Source organism: Schistocerca nitens, chromosome 7 (assembly GCF_023898315.1).
Source record: "Schistocerca nitens isolate TAMUIC-IGC-003100 chromosome 7, iqSchNite1.1, whole genome shotgun sequence".
Lineage (NCBI taxonomy): Eukaryota > Metazoa > Arthropoda > Insecta > Orthoptera > Acrididae > Schistocerca > Schistocerca nitens.
In genome coordinates this window covers 408016762-408040551 of record NC_064620.1, presented here as the reverse complement: position 1 = coordinate 408040551, position 23790 = coordinate 408016762, and positions in this window count along the sequence as shown.

The window sequence follows — 23790 nt, the reverse complement described above, 5'->3', positions numbered from 1 at the left end:
ATTCACAGCAAAGTGCCAGTGCTTGAAGCCCTCTGAAAAGCAGTGAAGTTCACATAATACTAGTTACAGATTGCTGGTTGAAACCTGAAATTACCAGCAGTAAGATTTTTGGGGAAAATTTAAGTGTATGTCAAAAGTGTAGGCTAAACAAACACGGAGGTAGTGTCGCTGTCACAATACACAAGAGAATCAAATTCACTAATATAGAAATTGAAGTTGCATGTGAGAGTTTTTTTTTAAGTCTCAGTATCAGGGGGAGGGGGGGCATAAAGTGTTAATTGGATTGTTCTAATGTCCACCAGACTCATCTCCTGATGTATCTGAAAACTTTTAAACAATCTCAGTTTGCTTGTATGTAATATCCACTATCAAACTGTAATCATTGGTGGAGACTTTACTCATCCAGAAGTCAAATCAGAAAACTATAGTTTTGTTAGTGGTGGATGTGATAAGATATCCTGTGAAACATTACTAAATTCCTTCTCTGAAAACTACCATGAACAGGTAGTTTCGAAATCTACTCTTTATCTAAATATATTGGATCAATAGGCAACAGATAGGCCTGACCTCTTTGAGGATGTCCGTATCGAAATTGGTATCAATGATCATGACATGGTTGTGGCAACAATGATTAGAAAAGCACAAAGGGCATCTAATACAAGCAGAAATATATATATATATTGAGTGACCTAGATAAAGAATCAAAATATCAGTAGTGTCACATCTCAATGAGGTACTTGAAACTTTCAGCACAGGTTAGGAGCTTGTAGAGGAACTATTGCTCAAGTTTAAAAGAATAGTCAACTATGCGCTGGGTAACTATGTATCCACTAGAACAGTTCATAATGGGAGGGTCCCTCGATGGTATACAATCACTGTAAAGAAATTTGTAAAGAAGCAGAGACTACTGTGTAATAGAGTTAAAATGAAGCATAGAACTGTGGACAGAGAATGCTGAAGGAAGCAGATTTAGCTGTCAAGAGGGCAATTCATGTGAAGCCTTCAGTGACTGCTATAGCAGAATATTGTCAAATGACCTTTCACAAAATCCATAGAAATTCTGATAGTATGTAAAGGCTATTACTGGAAAAAGTATTAGTGACAACTCCCCAGAAAATCCGATAGGAACTGAAACTGATGGTTCTAAAGAAAAAGCTGAAATGCTTAACTCCGCTCAAAAGTTCCTTTCCAAAGGGAAATAATCCTCATATGACTGAAACAGGTGAAACCATTAAAACTGAACATGGATCCAGGGCCTCATGGAATCCCTGTGAGATTCTTTACTGAAAATGAGACTTAGCTCCGCTTCTAACTACTGTTACCAGTTGTTGGAAGAAAGCACAGTTAACACCCAACAACAAGAAGGGTAGTAGAAGTGATCCACAAAACTAATGCCCATTATCTTTGGCATCAATTTGTTGTAGAATCTTAGAACATATTGTGAGCTCAAAAATAACAAGGTTCCTTGAACAGAATGACTTACTCCATGACAACCAGGATGGATGCTGAAAACATTGATCACATGAAACCCAACTTCCACTTTACTCCCATGACTTTCTGAAAGCTTTGGATCAAGGTAGTCAGGCAGGTACAATACTTTTTCTGAAAAACTTTTTACTCAGTACCACATCTGCTCTTATTGTCAAAAGGTTAATTATATGAAGTATCAAGGTAAATGTGTGAATGGCTAAAGGAATTTTTCGGTTTGGAGGACACAGCATGTTTTCTTGAATGGAGAGGCATCATCAACTGTAGAAATAGCTTTGGGTGTGCCCCAGAGAAGTGTGTTGGGGCGCTTGCAGTTCATTTTTTTATATTAATGACCTTGTGGATAATTTTAATAGTACCCTCAGATTTTTGCAGATGTTGCAGTTATCTATAATGAAGTACTGTCTGAAAGAAGCTGCACAAATATTCTGTTAAATCTTGATAAGATCTCAAAGTGATGCAAAGATTGACAACTTGCTTTAAATGTTTAGAAATGTAAAACTGTGCACTGCAAAAAATGAAAACTCATAGTCTCCTGTGACTATAATATCAATGACTTGCAAGTAGAATTGGTACACTCATACAAATACCTGATTGCAACAATTTGTGTGGATATGAAATGGAATGGTCACATAGGCTCAGTTGTGGTTGAAGTAAGTGGTAGACTTCAGTTTATTGGTAGAATACTTGGGATGGGTAATCAGTCTGTAAGGGGGATTGCTTACAAATTACTTGTGTTATCCATGTTCATAAGTTTGTTTGATCTGTGGTAGGATGTTACAGTAATGTTGGAAAAACTGAACTGGCAGTCTGTTGAAGATAGATGTAAATCATCCCAAGAACCAGTTTTAAATGATGACTCTAGAAATATACTGCAACCCCCTATTTATCGCTCATGAGTACAAGATAAGAATAATTAGTCATCTTTTGGATTTTCTTGACAGAATGTGAACTTCACAGTCAGCATCACATGAATGGTTTTCTGCTAAATAAATCATCACTAAAGGTCAAAATTTTTTTTCCCTTATCACAAGCTTTGCACACATTCATGTAGACTCACTGCCGCAGCTCTGCCTGACTGACCAATACACACTTCTTCACACAACATGGAAGTATTTCATACACACCACTCCGCGCTAAGGGTTGAAATTTTTATTTACTATTGAATAAAATTTCTAATATGCTACTCGCATTACAAATTCATATCTGTAGTTGTGAGACTTTAACTTTTTTACAAGATTGTCTGAAATGTTGTCAGTATATGGAATGTTGCACCATACTTTGTAACTTTAGCATGCTGAGTGACTGCTGTTGACCTGCATACAGAAGTGGTGTGATTTTATTCACTTCCTTTTTTCGTGGAATGTCATCAATGCTATAAATATTGCTGGAAACAGTTTGTTTGGTGGTTTGTAGTTCTGATTGAATGGCTGATTTGGAAAATGGAAATTTTACATTCTGTCAAGAAGGACCGAAAGATGACCCTACTGGAAATATTGGAAATCAACAAACACAAGACAGAATGCCAGACTGGTATTTAAATGGTCAGACTCAATTTCTATTTTACCCTTTGTTAAATTTAGTTTTCATTACAAATAATACATTCAGACTGTAAATTCATCTTATTTCTCATCATTTGTTAAATATATCTCCACATAAAACTTTGTTTATGCCCTTCTTTAGTTAATGTAATTATTGTAATGTTTTCCTAGGTAAACACTTTGTAATTTTTGTATTGTCTGTACAAGTAATATCTGTTTAAGTTGAAAACTGTGTTTATCTGTGCTTACGACATTCAGTTGACACCTGAAGATGACTGAGAATCTGAAAGCCAGTTCATTATCAAATAAATATTATTTTTCAGAACATTAGGAATTGTTTTCCTCTTTAATATTGTATCATGTTCTGCCAAGCACTGACAGAGAATTCAGTTAATGTTAAAAACATTGCTATTTAGTGTGAACAATTATGAAAGAAATGGTCTTGAAATCACTCTGAACTTGAGACCTGAGTGTGAAGTGATGTATTGGGGGAAAAGTGGTTTTGTAAATTTCTATATTTTATTTGCAGTATCTTGGAGAAGTGAAAAAGAATATTAATTACTGTAAAATGGGGTTACTTTGTGACAGTTTTTAAGGTTTTACTCACACGGGCCAGACAGTGTAAATTATGAAGTTTAATAAGTAATACCAAGAAGTTGCTGAAACCTTCCAATTTGTGGCCATATGTTACACAAATAAATATGTTCAACAGGAAACCATTATATAAGTGTTACACGTTGTCACAAAGTTACCCCACTGGATGGGCTACTATGTGGCAAGCTTTGTTTTTGCTTCGAAATACATGGAAAATAAACACTGACACAAAGTTACCCCATCAGATGTTTGTTAAAAAGCAATATACAAAACATTGGTTTATTGTTTGACAACATAAAGAATTTACAAAGGTAGCTACTTAATCTAAAAATAAATCTTTAACATTAAAAAGACCTCGCTTTCCTACTGGTGTTGGAAGTGCTATTTTATACAGAACTTCCTCCATTGAATAATAAATGGAATCGTCTTGTTCTGGCAACTTGCAGCATTTTTTTTACCATTCCATGTCGCTTACCATGTAGCCTCCTTGCTTGATATCAGTCACTCTTCTGGAGAACATTTCCCCTTCGAAGTTCACTACCACAAAGTCATCAAGTTTGAATGTGCATTCAGGGGTCTTCTTAGTGGCCCTTTTCAAGTGGTGCATGTTTCTTGTGTCTCGATGTAACTTACCAGTAGTCGAAGGTGCGTCTCTGTCTGATGGCTTATCTGATGAACTTTCACAGAGAACTTCCGAGTCACTCGGATCTTCATCGGTCCACTTGATGATTTCACTCTCATCTGAGGACTTGACCTTATCAGTGACTCTTCTTGAGACTTCAGAACACTTTTTCTTCAGCTGCTGAGTATTGCCGGTACCAGGACTTGAAGATTTCGACTTCGTCCTACCAATGGTCGCTTCTACTACTGGTATGCTGATTTTATGGTTGTATAATTATACTGCTTACATAAACACTACAATTAACGTCAAATGACGCCGTAATGTAGCCAACATATTGACAATCAGGTGTACATACCTGTATTCTGCAGTTCTTTCACATGAATGGCTCCAGCACACAAAGTTTACAACAACTCAAATAATGGTTCCAAAGCAGGCTTCAAGGCAAACGCAGTGCCGACGAACGAAAGAAGTGCAGCAGATTCAGCTGGCTGCCGCAAGATGGTGCAGCACTACAGGCAAGCCGCTGGAGCTAATCTTTGGTTTCTAGGCATCTTGGACGCAGCGGGAGATTCGAAATAAGCGAAAATTAACGTATGTCACAAAGTAGCCCTTACAGTCACAAAGTAACCCCATTTTACGGTACAATTTTTCTTATGTGAAATAAATCAACTGAACTTAAATCTTCTTTCGTCTGCATAGTAAGAAGATATATATTTAAATTTCTCAATCTTAATGAGCTGTATTCTTATGAAGAATAAGAAGTACCAGTAAAATACTGCTGTAATAATATTGTAAATATGTTACTATGCAATTATTGACTCACAGAGTATGAAACTATATGAAGTCATCAAGTTATATCTTTTCAAATTCAATAATCAGTTAAATTGAAGATGGAAAGAAATAAGAAATCATTATTCACAGGACCACACAATCTCATCCAAATGTGTGCATTGTATTGCATGTGGGGTATTATAGGGAGACTACACATCTATGACTGTGGAGTGTAGTAGATAGCAATGCAACTGTAATGTGTCACATAACATGATGCACCTTTTGCCCTATTAATATTTTATAACATTGGCAATGGACATTTCCTTGATGTCAGTTCATTCGTTTATTTTGCTGTTCGGGACCCACAATTTTTGTTTCATGTTTGTTCATCCTTTTTTAATATGTGGGACTATCCAAAATTAACAGATTGTTGCAAACATAACAAAATGCTTTTAGTACATCATGCAAAAAATTCTGATTTTTACCTGAGTTTAAAAATCAATGTGTATTGTACTCTTTGAGTTATCGACTATAAATATTTGTCATTGTTATTAAATTAATACCTGATCATTTCTGTAACAGTGTTCAAAAAGTCATTCATTTGGGTATATGTTTGTAAAGCTGTATATTGTATTTATCGACATAAAACTCTCTTTGTGCGTAGGTCAAACGTTCCAGTTCATAGCGATAATCTCGTATAGTACAGTCGGTGACAGAATTCACAAGACCCCTTGCCTCATCGTTATGCTGAGCTTCAAAGCTTGCTGTCTGTTAACACAGCATCATGCGCAAGGAGACGAGGTGCTATCATCATATTACAGGCATGCAGTCGAAAAAGGAGTCTGACCATTGTGAGAATGTTCTAGGTAATATGGGAGATTATATTGCTACTGATTCATGTATGTCTCACGTTTGTCTGTTGCGTTCAACAAACTAACGAAAAAAAGCAATTTTTCATGGAATGAACAAATATAACCGAACTAAAGGTTATGATTATAGCTTTACAGAAAAGTATTTTTAATAAAATAAAGTATCCCAAATTTTCACGAATTAGCAAGCTAATATGCACTTTTGCCTTCGAAACAGTCTGTATCCATGTTCTGTCCACAGTCATACTGAAGTAAGGAAGTAATGTTACGGATCCGCAAGAACCTATGCAAGTCTTGTAGCAGCAGTACATACACAAGAAAATGCACTTAACAGATCATTCAGTGCCACAATTAGGTTTATGAGTTGACAGAAGCAGAAGAGGAAGCCGCTATCAACTGTGCAATTCAGCAAATTTTTTAACCTCTAGATCTGTTGGATGCAGAATCAAGGTAGTGGTAGGATATCTTTACTATAAATCTGCCTGCTTGTAGCACTTTCATAAATGAGGTACAAAACTTGTCTCCAGAGATATTATGACAGCACTTTCCCCCCTGCGGGGCGAACGCTTTACTGTTAAGCCAGCACACAACTACGTCTAACAGCGCTCCCTTGTTGTGCCATTGATGACGAAGATGGAGAGTTCACAATGTAAATGGTGAAGGAAGCTGCAATTTATCTTGGAATGAGCTTTCTAGACTCAAAAACATTAATTTGCTACCTCTTTGTTATACCTTGAATGAGAACAGTGCGGAAATTTAATCTAAATAACAAGAATATATCGAGTGAATTTACTAGGATAAAACAGAACTACTCGAAGAAGTAGATCTAGAATCACATAGTTGCCAAATGTATTGTACAATGTTCCCAAATTTCCATTTGACTACTACTATTTGGCTCTAACGTCTAGTTACTAACAATATCTAGATGCTCCGACTGCAACTCGAACATCATAGAGAGCAGTAAAAATGATTTCGGTGGTTCCCCTCTTCTGTAGCTTTCGCAGACGTATTTCTTTTTTTTTTTTTTTTTTTTTTTTTGCCTTCACTGAGCTGCAAACTAAAATACTTATTCATTGGAAGCGATTCGTTTTTTTAGCTTCACCAGACGCTGTTACCATTAATAGTAAATAACATTCATTTTAGTATTATGTATTTGCAAACAGTTTTCCTTATTAATGCTTGCATTCGCATCGCTTCTGAAGGATAAGAATGCAATTCAAAAGACAACATAACGTAGTTTGTGGATGTTCAACTTTGGCGATCAGATTTCATTTATTTATTTTGATCCTCTGACTCATACATTGTACAGAAATGCACATCATGATATAGGACAGGTCATTTGATACATATTAGGCATTTATAAGAAGAGGTACATGTCTATGAATCTATAAAATGATTACATATTTATATCACATGTGTTATGTACTTAGGTCTTATATTTATTCTGTACCAGAATTTAGCATTTATACCAATGAAACTTACATTCAGTTATGTTACGTAAGGTCAGTTGTTTGGGATCCATTTTTGTTGAGCAGTTCCTTATAGCAGTTCCTTTTACCAGGTTGTTTTCGAGGTATTTCTTTATGCCGTAGAGACAGTGTTTAATTAGGAGCGACCATAGTGTTACTTTAAAATCCTTCACTTGTGTAATGTTCTTCACTGCTATTGGTAGATGATTGTAGAGTTTTATTGCCATATATTTGACACCTTTGGTGTATAGTTTGGTTGAATGGGGAATTACTCGGAGAGAGTTCTTTGACTTTGTATCATGTTGGTGACAGTTTGAGTTTATATGTAAGTTGCTAATATTTTTCTTGGTTAAACATAGTAGGTCCAGTATGTACTGACATGGGAGGGGTAGTATGTTCAGATTATGGAACAGTGGTTTACAGGATTCTGTCTGCTGTTTGAATAGTATTATTCTAAGTACTTTTTTGGAGTTTAAACACTGCTTGTGCACTGTGGCCCCAAAAGATGATTCCGTAGCTTAGTATAGAGTGGAATAAGAGCATAGTACATTGATGTGAGGGTGCTGGTATTAACAATATTCCTTATTTGTCTAATCATGAAACATACTTTGCTCAGTTTGGTGCAGGTTATATCAATATTACTTTTCCACGTAAGTGTGTCAGTAATGGCAACCCCCTAAAATTTGGTTTCCTTTACATACGTTGCAAACAAAAAATATTTCAAATCGCAAAGAAAACCATGCAATGGAATTTTTCGCAATGACCAAAGAATAGAATTCGAAAGCTGTGAAGGTAAACAAGGCTGAATCAATGCTGTGCAAGTTCAGTTCGAGAATCTCAGTTGTGACGAGAACGCGAAACAAGGAAGAAAAGAGGCCATCTGCAATGTGTCGAATATGTAATCTCACGCTATATTGTCTTTCATTCTATAAAAACCAAAGAGATAAAAAAAATCATCTAATCGTAATGATTACTGCGTAACTACTGGCGCTGCCTTGCCATTAACTGCGAAAGGCGCCATATGAATGAGTTTTTCAAGTTTCAGACAGCTTAAGACAGACTGGAACCAAATATTCAGAAGATGTTAGTTACCCTAGGTGAGCGTGGGGCGGAATGTCTATCCAGTATCTCGCAACTCGTGCATTTTGTTTGTAATTTACTTCTTCGGGTGCCCTCTGGACCATCACAACATTCATATGTGAATTATCGAGGTGGAGTTGTTGAAACAGGCTGCTGTTTTAAATATTATGGCATTTTTGGCCGGGAACTGACTCGGTGGAAACCGTAATTGTAATTTCATTTCATCTTGGAGACTAATGGGAAGTCTTAATAACGCTTTCAGGATAGTCACTACACTTATGAGCTTGTCTCCTGTTACAACTGCTCATTGACTCTTGCTTAGCTAAAACGTCGAGGGTCACATAAATAAGGTAAAACCAGAAGGATAAATAGGCATGGAGAGTTGACACCTCACTCTTTGCTTCACTGTGGAATAACTTGAAGAAGGTAAGCACTGTTAAGGTAACGAATTTAGATGAAATGGAGTTGATGAAATAAGTTAAACATCTATAGATGGAGCACAAATAATTTCTTCCATAAGAGTTTCCATTTTGAAATCGCCCCTACACAGCTAACAAATGCCAAATACTTTTAACTGAAGATCTCTTCTATTTGTTTTAAAGACTTTGGTAATCAGACGTCGCGGTGGGGAGTGTTCGGCACCCAGTACTGTCGTCATCCAAGTTCTGGAGCGACACAATCCCCACCTAGCAACCAACAGTTACAGTGAAAAGCTTAGTAATGACAATTTCGGGAACAGAGTGAGGAAGAGAGAACAAAATAGTCCACAAATTACAGGAATTGAAACTAGTCAGTTTCCAAGGAATTAATGAGATAAAATCTTGCTTCAACAATACTAATATCATCACAGCAATCATGAGAGATGCATGATGCGTTGATTAATTAAGTGGCAACAAAACGACTATTCACGAAGTGCTCTAGAATGTATGAATCGGATGGTGTACTATCACACTTTTGGAAAAACATCATTAACACATTCCCGAAGATTGCAAGACCCGACAAGTGTGAGAACTGTTGGACAATCAGCTTAACAGATCATGCATCCAAGCTGCTGACAAGAATAACATACAGAAGAATGGAAAAGAAAATTGAGGATGTGTAAGATAGCGACCAGTTTGCCTTTAGGAAAGGTAACGGCGGTAGGGAGGCGATTCTGACACAGTTGATAATGGAAGCTAGACTAAAGAAAAATCAACGCACATTCATAGGATTTGTCGACCTGGATAGGCGTCGACAATGTGAAATGGTGCAAGATGTTCTAAATTCTGAAAAAATGGGGGTAAACTATAGAGGAAGAAGGGTAATATACGGTAAATAAAAGAGCCAAGATGGAGCAGCAAGGGTGGAAGACCAACGATGAAGTGCACAGCTTAAAAATGTTGTAAGACAGAGATGTAGTCTGTCGCCTGTATTGTTCAATGTGTACATCAAAGAAGCAGTTATGGAAATAAAAGAAATGTTTGTGAATGGAATTAAAATTCAGGGCGATAGAATATCAATGATAAGACTCGCTGGTAACACTGCTATCCCCAGTGAAACTCAGAAAGAATTACAGGATCTGTTGAACAGAATAAACAGTTTAATGAGTTCAGAATACTGATTGAGAGTAAACTGAAGAAAAACGAAAGTAATGAGAAATAACAGAAATGAGAGAAGCGAGAAACTTAACATCAGGACTTGTAATCACGAGGTAGATGAAGTTAAAGCATTCTGGTACCTAGGCAGTAAAGCAACCCATGACGGACGGAGCAAAGAGGACATAAGAAACAGACCAACACTGGCAAAGAGAGCAGTCCAGGCCAAGAGAATCATTAATAGTATCAAACATAGGCCTTAATTTGAGGAAGACATTTCTGAGAATGTGCATTTGGAGCACAGCGTTGTATGGTAGTGAAACATGAACTATGAGAAAACATTGAGATGTGATGCAAACAGACGAATGTTGAAAATTTGGTGGACTGACGAGGTTAGGAATAGGAGGCTCTTCTCAAAATCGTCGAAGAAAGGAATATATGGAAAACAGTGACGAGAAGAAGGGACAGCATAGTAAGAAAGCTGTAAAGATGTCACGCAATAACTTCCACGGTACACGCAGGTTGACACACAAGAGTAATTCGTGGCGGCCGCATCAGACCAGTGAGAACACTGTCGACCTTTTCTTCTTTCTCTTTTTCCTTTTTCTTTTTTATAAGGTAGATTCTCTTACACACATTTTCCAGTGGATTACGATGTCACTTGGACATCTATGAGCAATCTGTTTCGACTGGAATTACTTACAGCCATAATTAAACTGCATACGCCATGTCTGTATAAGATTCACTGACGGTATGGTATTAGTGAATGAAAAGACACTGCCAAAGGAACTGAGCGCTAACTGCGGAGGATATGGAATGAAGATAAACGTGAAGAATATAAAGGCAATGACTTTTTACAAGGTAATCAAAGACGATGAAAGTGAAAATTTGTGATGTTTGTGGAACACGTTCATAATTTAAGATTCTTAGGGCGCCAAATCACCAGTATCATGACATGTCCTGAAGAAATAAGAACAAAGAAATGTTTTCAGAAAGACGAGAGTTTTCTGTAATCCATTAAATAATTAAGGAAAAGGGAAGTGTTTTCTGTGGAGTGTTGCCTGTATGGTGCAAAAACATGGACACTGCTGTGGAGAGAGAATAGATAAGCAGCGGAAGTAATTAAAATTAGAAAAAGAAATTTGCTGGGACCTGTCAAATGGATACAACACCTCCTCCTGCTCATCATCATCGACATTCTTCTATTTGAGTTTTACATGAACAAAGGGTTACGAAAACATTTATATATTACAAGAATGACTAGTGGCTAAATAATAATTTTTGTGTGAACTACACGATTTACACAATTAGGTATATTTAATTTTTACAGTGTTACAGAACCGAAAGGGATAAAATAAAGCAGCCAAATTATTCGCAGCTGTCTGGGTGGATAAACTCCTATGCATTTGCACTGGTGAGATGAAGGAGAGTAATGTGAATTATGCCGGTAAAAAGAAGATATTTCTGAGAATGTGCATTTGGAGCACAGCATTGTATGATAGTGAAAAATGGTGTATAAACTCAGAAAAGAAGAAAATCGAAGTGTTTAAGATGTGATGCTACAGGAGAATGTTCAAAATTAGCAGGACTGATAAGGTAAGGAATAAGGAGGCTCTCCAGAGAATTAGCGAGGAAAGGAATACATGGAAAATACTGACAAGAAGATGGGACGAAATGCTAAGACATCTGTTAAGTCATCGGGGAATAACTTCCACTGCACTAGATAGAACTGTAGAGGAAGATAGAGACTGAAATACATCCAGCAAATAACTGAGGATGTAAGTTGCAAGGACTGCTCTGAGATGAAGACGTTGGCACAGGAGACGAATTCGTGGCGGGCCGCATCAAACCAATGAAAAGACTGATGAAAAAAAAAAAATAGTTTCTCAAGGCAGACATTTGGGATCGAGAGGGATTGGTGGAGCTACAAATCTTGCGTGGAAATAGTGAACAAGCGCAATGCTCCATGTGTGGGCATGGGGATACATCGGGAGTTTCCTGAAATTATGTCTTACACAGTGGAGACGTACTGATTAGGTCACTCTCTGACATATTCGAAACTTCACTTGGTGAAAGAAGGGTGGGAACAAATCGACACTTATTTTGTTTAAGATGCCACCAGTCAACACTTTCCTAGAAAGAGTTTTGATGCTACTGCATCAGTCCACACACGTCGTGTTATACCAAGCCAGTTGGTTGCATAACAGTACAGATGACAATTTTTGTACTCCACGTTCAGATACAATCTTATGCTGTTATATTTTTCCTTTTGGTGTCGCAGATTTATGTGACATCAATGTTTTTGTGATATCGGGAAATAAAATGGAATTCTATACAACGTAAATGAGTATTTCAAATATTATTAAAATTAGATTTTATCAACACAATTCTTATACAGTCTTATGTAATTCATAGTAATTGAAAGCGAAAAACATATAAATCCTAATACATCCATTTTCTTTGATTTTTACTTTTTTGCTTCAAGAGAATCATTGTATCCCGCGGGCTAGTATCTGTCTTAAAAACGTTCAGAGCATAAAAACTCCAAGCACCACCAGCAACGTACGAAGTAACATATGTCACACTCATCTTCTTTATTGTGAATATCATTAGGAAAAGTAACTTCGTTAATTGTCTCGTAAATACACCACGATCTGGCGATAATTTCAGGGGAAGCAAGCAAATGCAAGCATTTTGTCGACAGCTGGAGCTTGCAATTGCTTATGGATCGAGGCGTATATTTTACTAATTTCATTGTTTCTAGATGTAATTTCCGCTTGCTATACGGTGCAAGTGGGACAATTTTTTAATGGCCAAATGTAACTTTTCACCTGTCAGTAAAGGTATACGTCGTAGGGTTGACAGAACGGCATCCACTCTGACGGAATTACTTTTAATGAACACGTCGATATTCCGGCTTCCGTCCCACGAGTCAATAATGCATAGGAACGACTCCATTTTTATGTAACGCCGCAAAACTTGGTCCAAAAACTGTTGACAGCACCTTTAATGAGCTTTTATGAGTATGTTTTTTTTGCCTACACATTGCGATGCCGTTTCGTTGACTGGTTTACGTCTTGTTAGACTGGAGAGGCAAATTTTTCGTTGACTTCTTGGAAATAAACAAAAGCTGTTAGAAACAGTTTCTCGGAAAGTGTTAATAGATAGTGGGCTTTGCACGAATGTGCAGGCTCACAAGTACAAAACAGCTTCCGTGAGGACCCATCTGATAAGCGAATGACCGACACAAGGTAACTATAAAATGATTGATTCGTGGGTGTTCGATAGTTTTACAGAGGCTAGACACAATGGAAATGTGGTTCATAGACGAGCATAGTGGCAGGTGGCAAAGGATGCGGAAGCCTCATTGCCTGAAACACTTGATCATAATCACTCAGGGGAAACAAAGAATTTGGCAGTGTCGTTTCACCAACCTGAACACACCAGCGCCAATGACAAGCTGTTGTTTGATGAATTATTAGAAACTGCAATACTCTTTCAAATTTATACTATCTCTATAATTTCTGAAATCCAAGATGGCACCGAGTGTAAACTGGGTATTTAGTAGGTCCGTAAATGCTGTTAAAAATTCCGTAGAAAAGTGTCTGTAATGCAAAGATTTATGAGTATACAGTGAAACAAAGTGTATTTCATGCAATACAATAACAAAAGTGGTGGAAATAAGAAACGAAAAAACTGTAAAACATATAAATGAAATCTCGAGTGAAGCGACAACGTCGTATCATGACTACTCCAGAATAACGAACATTGATACCCGCTCCTGCGAAAAACATGCGGAGAATGGTGTAATGTGCGTAAACTGCAAGACATATACCACTTTAGCTGTGTTAAAGAAAATGCCAAGAGAAAGATCTGGATGTGCGATAAATATGATGACGATGAGTTAGATTTAAAACTTAGGAATGAAAACTGTGCAAATGAAGCAATCAGTGTGCTGCTGAATGATATTATGGAACTGAAACGTAAGTATAACACACTGCTACAGCAAAAACTGTGTGTGAACTTGCAAAATAAGTGTATAAAATGGAGCATTACAGTGTCCACTGCATTGAAATTTTAACAAACTACCAAAAACGCCCACTCAGTGACCTGAATAAATTCAAAAGTGTAATAACAAAGTGGGTAAAAAGCAGAGCCTTCTATACAGTGAGAGAATTTGAAGAATGTGTAACAGATGATTTGGAGTTTTTAGATGAGGCTATGCTAAACAATAAATTGTAATATTTTATGAAGCTACCAGTGTGGCAAGCTGATTCATTGTGCCATATTGTATAAGGCAGTACAGAGATAAAATTTATGATTATTTTAATTGTATGCAGATTATTTAGATACAAAGAGACTAATATGATATGCTAATTCATTGTGGCATACTGTATTTGGTTTTCAAATGGTTCAAATGGCTCTGAGCACTATGGGACTTAACATCTGACGTCATCAGTCCCCTAGAACTTAGAACTACTTAAACCTAACTAACCTAAGGACATCACACACATCCGTGCCCGAGGCAGGATTCGAACCTGTGACCGTAGCTGTCGCGCGGTTCCAGACTGAGGCGCCTAGAACCGCTCGGCCACTCCGCCCGGCATTTGGTTTGCAACAAGTGATCAGTTTGTGTTACAATCTACTTTTGTAAAGTACCTAGTTACTTATGTAAAAGCCTCCTTGCAAAATAATTAGGCAAGGATAATTGTAAAATAACTGTAATGCTGCAACTATGAAACATATGACGACACCAATTACGTGTAGGCCTAAACATGTTCAAAGGTAAATAAATATTCTATTCAACCCTGATTTAGTTATAAGTACTAATCAAACAGAATCTATCACATCTCTGTAAGACAATGTTATTGTTCTGAGGTCAGAAAGTTACAGAAATAGCTGTCGGCCAACTGAAACAAAGAAATCTATCGACAGCTTTTGGACAAAGTGTTGCTACCTTACATAAAAACCCGCTCAAGTGCGACTAGGACTCATGCTCTGAAGGTTCGCTGCAAAGTTAATTATGTATGTAGATAATAACAATAATAATAATTTCTTGTGGCTCCATGGCCTGGTCCAAGTCTTTCTATTGGACGCCACTTCAGCGACTTGCGCGTCCCTAATGAATGAATGAGAATGGGAACTTACAGTTCAAGGTTGTACGAAAAACACATGTTGTTTCGGGCGGCTCCTGATGTAGCTGAGAGAAGGCTAGGTTAAAACAAAGATAGAGAAATCCGTGATCCCACCGAGATTCCAGTGATGGCACCAACTCTGAGTGTTCAGGCACGCTCTTCACCTCTAAGTTACCGCGTCTGACACGTACCTGGATAATTCATCTACGTGTTTTTATGAATCAGTTTAGCCGCGCGGAGTGGCCGTGTAGTTAGAGGCACCATGTCACGGATTGCGCGGCCCCTCCCACCGGAGGTTCGAGTTCTCCCTCGGGCATAGGTGTGTGTGTTGACTTAGTGTAAGTTAGTTTAAATAGTGTGTAAGTCTAGGGACCGATGACCTCAGCGGTTTGGTCCCTTAGGAATTCACACACATTTGAACATTGGAATGAGTTTTCTGGCATCAAATAATGTGACATACAGGGCCACATCTTCTGATTGCCTTGGCTCAGAAGTTTAAATTATTTACAGGGCCAAGGAACCAGGCATATTAGTGTTTGACACAAATTTAAATTTGATACCTCTACCCGTTCCTGAGAAAGGGTGGTCTTAACACTCGGATAGACTGGCAGATAGACAGGTGAACAACGAAGTGATCTTATAACGGTCCCATTTATACCGAGTGAGGTACTGAACCCAAAAAGTATCGTTGTTTCTGTACATTTTTGAGAGTGAAAAGTTATCCTTGCTGATATGATGGACTGGTTGTCAATGAAATAGAAGTATTGACGTTTTCATTAAAAGTGGTTCCGCCAAAGTGTATGCCGTTCTGTCAACCCTAAGACGTATACGTGTAATGACGGGTGAAGAATTACATTCGCCAATTACAAAAGTGCCCTATTCTCATCGTACAGCAAACGGAAATCACAAGGATAAGCGATGTAATTAACAAAATATTTTCCTGGGTCCGTAATCAAATGCAGGCTCCAGCTTTCGAGAAAATGTTTTCATTTTCTTGATTTGCCGCGAAATTGTCGCGAGGTACTTAGAACGTTAACAAAGTTGCTTTTTCTAATAATAATCCCATCAAAAAACGTGGCTGTGACGTGTGCTTTCACGCGTTGCTGGTGGGGTTCCTTATTTGATGCTTTGAACGTTTTTATGATAGGTATTACCCCACAGAATACGCTAAATCTCTTGCTGTAGAAAAGTAAAAATCAAAGCAAAAACTGATGTACCAGAATTTATATGTTTTTCATTTGAAATTACTGTTAGTTACATATTGTTATATAAGATTTGTGAAGATAAAATCTAATTTTGCTTATATTTTAAACACTTATTTATTTCGTGAATTATTTTGTCATATTCCTTGATGTCACAAAAATGCTGATGTCATTGATGTCACATAGGCCAACTTTTGAGACAGCAAATGGGAAAAAAATAATGTCATTAGATTGGATTTGAACTAGGAGAAAAAAAAATGGAACTACACTATCAGTTCGCTTGGTATAACAAGGCATCTGCGAACTGATACAGTAGCATTGATTGCTTGGAAACTGTTGGAATTGTGTGAACAATATATTTCGTGTGTGACGGAGCAAAGTGCACTGTGTAAAATAGACCTCTTTGACCTCTTTGGCATTGCCTAACACTCTTTGTGTGTGTGGATTCTTGTGTTGTGATCGCTGTAATCTTATTTTGTTCTTGAATGTGCAAATATAGTTATTAGTAAGATGTCTCTTTTCTCCTTAATACTTATTCAGCTGTGCAAACCCCAATAGATTATGGGCCCAGCGTGCATTTGGAATAAGTATATCAACAAAATAGTAAGGAGAAAGTATTGGAAAAGTTCCAATTTACGTGAAGTGCGAGTGATCCTTACAAGACTTTACGTGAAGTGCGAGTGATCCTTACAAGACGATCGCAATTTTTTTCCGCATTATTTTTCGGTGTTCTTTACGGCAATAAAAAGCAAGTTACCGTTAAGAATGAGTGCTGCACAAATTCCACAGATTGAAAGACTTATAGGTCGCGAAAACTATGCAACCTGGAAGTTCGCAGTAGAAGCTTATTTACGTTTAGACGACCTATGGGACGTGGTAGATGGGACAATGAAATCCACAGATCAGAATTATTCAAGTAAGGATAGGAAAGCAAAATCAAAATTGATATTGCTGATTGATTCGGTGAATTATGTTCACGTTGAAAAAGCTGCTACAGCGAAAGAAGTCTGGGACAATTTACGAAGTGCATTCGAGGATGGTGGTCTTACGAGAAAAGTAGGATTATTACGCGAGTTAATTACCACTCGTCTGGACAAATGTAAGAGTGTAGACGAATACGTTAACAAAATATTAACCACGTCGAACCGACTGAGAAACATCGGATTCGAGATCGCTGAAGAATGGATAGGAACATTGCTTTTGGCAGGACTGCCCGAAAGGTATGCACCTATGATTATGGGACTTGAAAGCTCGGGTATACCAATCACAGGCGACAGTGTTAAGGTGAAAATCCTGCAGGACGTAAAGAGTGCTCCAAGCTGTTGTACATTGGAGAAGGAAGGTGCGTCTGCTCTCTACTCCAAAAACAAAAAGAAGAAACCGGTGAGGTGCTATAAATGTCAGAAGATGGGACATATTGCGTCTCAGTGCAAAGAAAAAGTAAGCCCAGGATCAGACACTCAGCGAAGGAGGTATGTTACTGATAGCCCAGAGAGAAGGACCAATAACAAAGGTAAAGCACTCTCATGTTTTTATTCTTTTGGTGGGATGAGCAACCGTGATATGGAATGGATTTTAGACTCAGGTGCATCTGTGCATATTGTTAAAGATAAATCACCTCTTTATGACATCAAAGATAAGACTCATATGGGAATATCTACTGTTGATGGCAACAAACTCCAGTGTCACCTGGCTGGGAAACTAGATCTACATGTAAGTGTAAATGGTGAATCAGATATGGTTACAGCACACAATGTTCATTATGTAAAAAATGTGGCAACTAACCTGCTGTCTGTAGGGGAAATTGTCAAGAAAGGAAATACAGTCACCTTTGACATGCAGGGTGCAAGAGTAATCAGTGAAAGTGGTGAAGTTATAGCTACAGCAAGTAACGAAAGGGGTATTTTTAAGTTGGATATCATTGACAGTAAACATAAAAATGTTAGTGATTCAGTATATTCAGCAGAAGGTTTTTTATGGCACCGGAGGCTTGGACATCTAAATAGAAAGAGTATGTCTATAATAAAGGATATGGTAAAGGGAATACAGAATTTTAGTGTGTCCAAGGATCCTTGTGAGACATGTATAAAGGGAAAACAAGCAAGGTTACCCTTCAAGACTAGTAAGAGTAAATCCACAGAAGTCTTACAGTTAATCCACACAGATGTATGTGGTCCAATGGAGTGTGAATCCATAGGTGGGAATAATTATTTTCTTACGTTTATTGATGATTACTCACGATATACTCATGTTTATTTTCTTAGTTCTAAAGACCAAGTGAGTGATATCTTTGAGGAATATTGCAATATGGTTGAAAGATGGACAGGAAAGAAGATCAAGATCATCAGGTCTGATAATGGGAGAGAATATATTAACTAGAAATTGAAGAAACTTCTGACAGAAAAGGGAATCAGGCATCAAACTACCATAAGGTACAGCCCATCTCAAAATGGGGTTGCTGAGAGGGCTAATAGGACCATTGTTGAGAAAGAAAGGAGCATGATGACTGACGCTGAATTATCCAAAGATTTTTGGGCAGAGGCAGTGTCAACAGCTGTATATTTGAATAATAGATCACCTACAAAAGCATTAAAGAGTAGAACCCCTTATGAAATATGGGTAGGAAAGAAACCTGATCTAAGCAATATAAGGGTTTTTGGGTGTGATGCAATGGCACATATTCCAAAACAGCTAAGAGGAAAGTGGGATCCGAAAGCTAAAAGGTATATTTTTGTAGGCTATTGTGAAAATTCAAAGGGCTACCGATTAATGGATCCATTGACTAAAAAGATTGTCACAAGTAGAGATGTAATATTCTTTGAAAATAGAAAGGACTCAGAAGAGAGCAAAACCACTAAGTCAACTGCACCTAGTTCAGAAGGTGAAACCTTGTGTGAGGAAATAGGAAGTGAAGAAGAGGAAGACGACAGCCAAGGACAAATGGAAGCAATTTATGATGACAATGAGTTAGAAGATGAAAAACATGAAGAAACCAATGTAAGGCGTTCTTCTCGTGTACCAAAACCGAAGCAATATCCGGATTTTGAGATGTATACAGCACAGTCTTTTAATGATGAGCCAAGAACAGCAGAAGAAGCAATGAGTGGTCCAAACTCTCAAGAATGGAAAGAAGCGATGAAGAGAGAATTAGAATCTTTATATCAAAACGAAACCTTTGAATGGGTAGATATGCCAGGAGATAAGAAACCACTGCAGGCAAGATGGGTATTCAATCTGAAGAACCCTGAAAGCTCATCACCAAAATACAAAGCAAGACTTGTGGTAGAAGGATATTCACAAAAACAAGGGGTAGATTACGAAGAAACTTTTTCACCTGTAGTCAAGTATACATCATTGAGATATCTTTTAGCCTTGGCAGTAAAACGAAATTTAATAATTCATCATATGGATGTTAAAACGGCATATTTAAATGGGAAATTGGAGGAGGAGATATATGTCATTCCACCAAGGGAAGCCATAAAAACCAGGTCAGAAAGTAAAAAGATTTGGCGTTTGAGAAAAAGTATTTATGGACTTAAACAAAGTGGACGCTGCTGGAATCGATATCTACATGAAACTCTAATAAATATGAATATGAAGCAATCCAAGGCAGATCCCAGCATTTACTATAAAGGGAGTAAAGGGAGAAAAGAAGAAATAATAATAATGGCGATATGGGTGGACGATTTCTTTATCCTGACTGAAAGTGAAGGCCAAATGAGAATTTTCAAGAAACAGCTGCAAACCAAGTTTAAGGTGCATGATTTGGGAGAAGTTAAACGTTATTTAGGTATGCAAATTACTAAGGATGAAGAAAGACAAGAATTGAGCATAAGTCAAGCATCATACACGGAAAAAATATTAAAGAAATTTGGCATGAGTGATTGCAAAGCCATAAGTACTCCAATGGAAGTAGGAGTGAAGTTAAGTGTAAATGAGACTGATGTGAAATGTGACAAGAATGTTCCTTATTTAGAAGCAGTAGGGAGTCTGTTATATTTGTCTCAAACATCACGACCCGACATTGCTTTTGCCACCAATGCAGTGAGCAGATATTGCAGAGACCCAAAGGAAAAGCACTGGAAAGCTGTAAAGAGGATATTCCGATACCTAAGAGGAACCTCAAACTATGAGCTAAAATACCATAGAGATGGTAACGCAAAACTAGAGGGATATAGCGATGCGGACTGGGGGAGTGAATTGGGAGACAGATACTCCACCACTGGCTGCTGTTTTAAATTAATGGGGGGGCCTCACATCATGGTCCTGTCAAAAGCAAAAAACTGTTGCATTGAGCACCGTAGAGGCCGAGTATATGGCACTATCCTACACCACACACGAAGCATTATGGCTACGAACATTAATAAGTGAAATAGAACCCAATTTAATTGAGGAACCTACAACCATCTTCTGTGACAATAAGGGAGCCATAAATCTAGCTAAAAATGATGTTACTAGTGCTAGGACAAAGCATATTGATATACGGCACCATTTCATTCGGGACCACGTAGAACGACAGAACATTAACGTGGACTATCTACGTACAGAAGACATGTTAGCTGACCTTCTGACCAAACCCTTGGAAAGGGAGAAGTTTGAGAAGATTGTGGGACTATTTGGTTTATCTTGTGGAAGCAACACACAAAATATAAGTTCAAGGAGGGGTGTTGGAATTGTGTGAACAATATATTTCGTGTGTGACGGAGCAAAGTGCACTGTGTATAATAGATCTCTTTGACCTCTTTGGCATTGCCTAACACTCTATGTGTGTGTGGATTCTTGTGTTGTGATCGCTGTAATCTTATTTTGTTCTTGAATGTGCAAATATAGTTATTAGTAAGATATCTCTTTTCTCCTTAATACTTATTCAGCTGTGCAAACCCCAATAGAAACTGACATATTTCATATCCTGAGGTTTTTGGTCTCTGAGCTTTTCAATGAAGCTGTAGGAGGCTAGTTTCGAACTGCATCACACAGGGAGCCGAGATCATGACAGTATCGCGTGGCTGACGCTTCACATTGCGACCTTGAGTTACTAAAGTGTTTTAAACGACTCGAAAAGATCTTCAATCACAACTGCTTATCGTTTCGTGTTACCAGGATCCGGAACCGAACTTGCATGGCCATTATTCACAGTTCTCGAATTCTATTTTTCTGTCACTGCGAGACATTCCCTTGCATGGTCTGCTTTGTGATTGCAAAATATGTGTTATTCGCAGCCAAAGAAGTTTTAATCTCCAAACGCAAACATCCACAAACAGTATTATGTTGTCTTTTCATTTGTGTTGTTACATATTACTTATTGTGCCATTGCAAGTATTCATAAGGAAAACTCTTTTCAAGTATGTAATATTAAAGTGAATGTTATTCACTCGCAATGTTAATAGCATCTTGTGACACTAAAGAAAGCGAATCGTTTCCAGTGAATGAGTGTTTTGGTTTGTAGTCCGCTTAAGGTAGAAACAAAAAAATACCTATGACAGACCCCGGGGAGGAGAATCACTGAAACAATTTTAATTACTGTTTCTTTATAATGTTTGAGTTGCAGTCGGGGCATCCAGACATTATTCGTACCGGACTACGCTGCAGATCCAAATAATTGTTACAGAAACGCGAATAAAACTCACTGGACTGTACTAGCTATTTCCGCTCCCAGTCAATGTGGTCGGAGCCAACAAAACCGCATCTTCGAAGGGCGAGTTCCCCAATTGTCAGTCAGTTCAAGATTCCCATGAACTCAGCAAATGTAGTCTTCCTGTCGCTAGTCTAAAGGATAATTGGCAAATTGTAGAACACTATGTGAGAGTAGATTTATTTCTTGGTTTGCTGCAGAATTATCCTGGTAAATTCATTCCATACTTTATTGCCATTTAGATTAAATGTCCTGAAACACTCTCTTAAGGGGTGACAAAGAGATAGAAAATTTGTTGTTTTGAGTCGAGCAATCTCGTTCCAACAGAGACTGCAGATTACTTCACCATTTACGTTGCGAATTCTCCATCTTAGTTATCATTGGGACAACAAGAGAGTGGTGTTTGACACAGTAAATATGTTAGATTACAGTAAAGTGCTTGCCCTTCAGGCAGAAGAGTGCGTTAGTTTTCAGTTATAATCTCACTGGAGACTAGATTTTTACCTTCTCTGTGAGAGAGCCACATTTTTTTTTCTTTTCTTTTGAGTCATCAGTCTTCTGACTGGTTTGATGCGGCCCGCCATCAATTTGTCTCCTGTGCCAACCTCTTCATCTCAGAGTAGCACTTGCAACCTATGTGCTCAATTATCTGCTGGATGTATTCCAATCTCTGTCGTCCTCTACAGTTCTTGCTCTATACAGCTCCCTCTAGTACCATGGAAGTCAGTCCTTAATGTCTTAACAGATGTCCTATCATCTTGTCCCTTGTCCGTGCCATTGTTTTCCACATATTTCTTTCCTGTCCGATACTCCTCAGGACCTCCTCATTCCTTACCTTATCAGTCCACCTAATTTTCAACATTCGTTTGTTGGACCATATCTAAGATGCTTAGATTCTCGTCTATTCTGGTTTTCCCATAGTCCATGTTTCACTACCATACAGTGCTGTGCTCCAAACATATATTCTCAAAAATTTATTCCTCAAATTAAGGCCTATTCTTGATACTAGTCGACTTCTCTTAGCCAGGTATGCCCTTTTTGCGAGTGATAGTGTGCTTTTGATGTCCTCCTTGGTCCTTCCGTCGTTGGTTACTTTTTGCCTAGGTAGCAGAGTTCCTTAACGTCATCTATTTCGTGACCATCAATCCTGATGCTAAGTTTCTCGCTGTTCTCATTTCTGCTACTTCTCATTACTTTCGCCTTTCTTCGATTTACTCTAAATCCATATTCTGTACTCATTAGATTGTCCATTCCATTCAGCAGATCATTCTTCACTTTCTCTCAGGATAGCAATGTCATCAGCGAATCGTATCATTGATACGCTTTCACACTGTATCTTAATTCCACTCGTGAAACTTTATTTTATTTCCGTCATTGATTCTTCGATGTACAGATTGAACAGTAGAGGCGAAAGACTACATCACTGTCTTACAGCCTTTTTAATCCGAGTATTTCGTTCTTGGTCATCCACTCCTATTATTTCCTTTTGGTTTTTGTACATATTGCAAATTACCCGTCTGTCGGTATAACGTACCCCTATTTATCTCAGAATTTTGAACATCTTGCACCATTTTACATTGTCGAACGCTTTTTCTAGATCGACAAATCCTAGGAACATGTCATGATTTTTCTTTAGTCTTGCTTCCATTATCAACCGCAACATCAGAATTGCCTCTCTGGTGCCTTTATCTCTCCTAAAGTCAAACTGATCGTCATCTAACATATCCTCAATTTTCTTTTCCATTCTTCTGTGGATTATTCTCGTCAGCAGCTTGGATGCATGAGCTGTTAAGCTGACTGTGCGATAATTCTC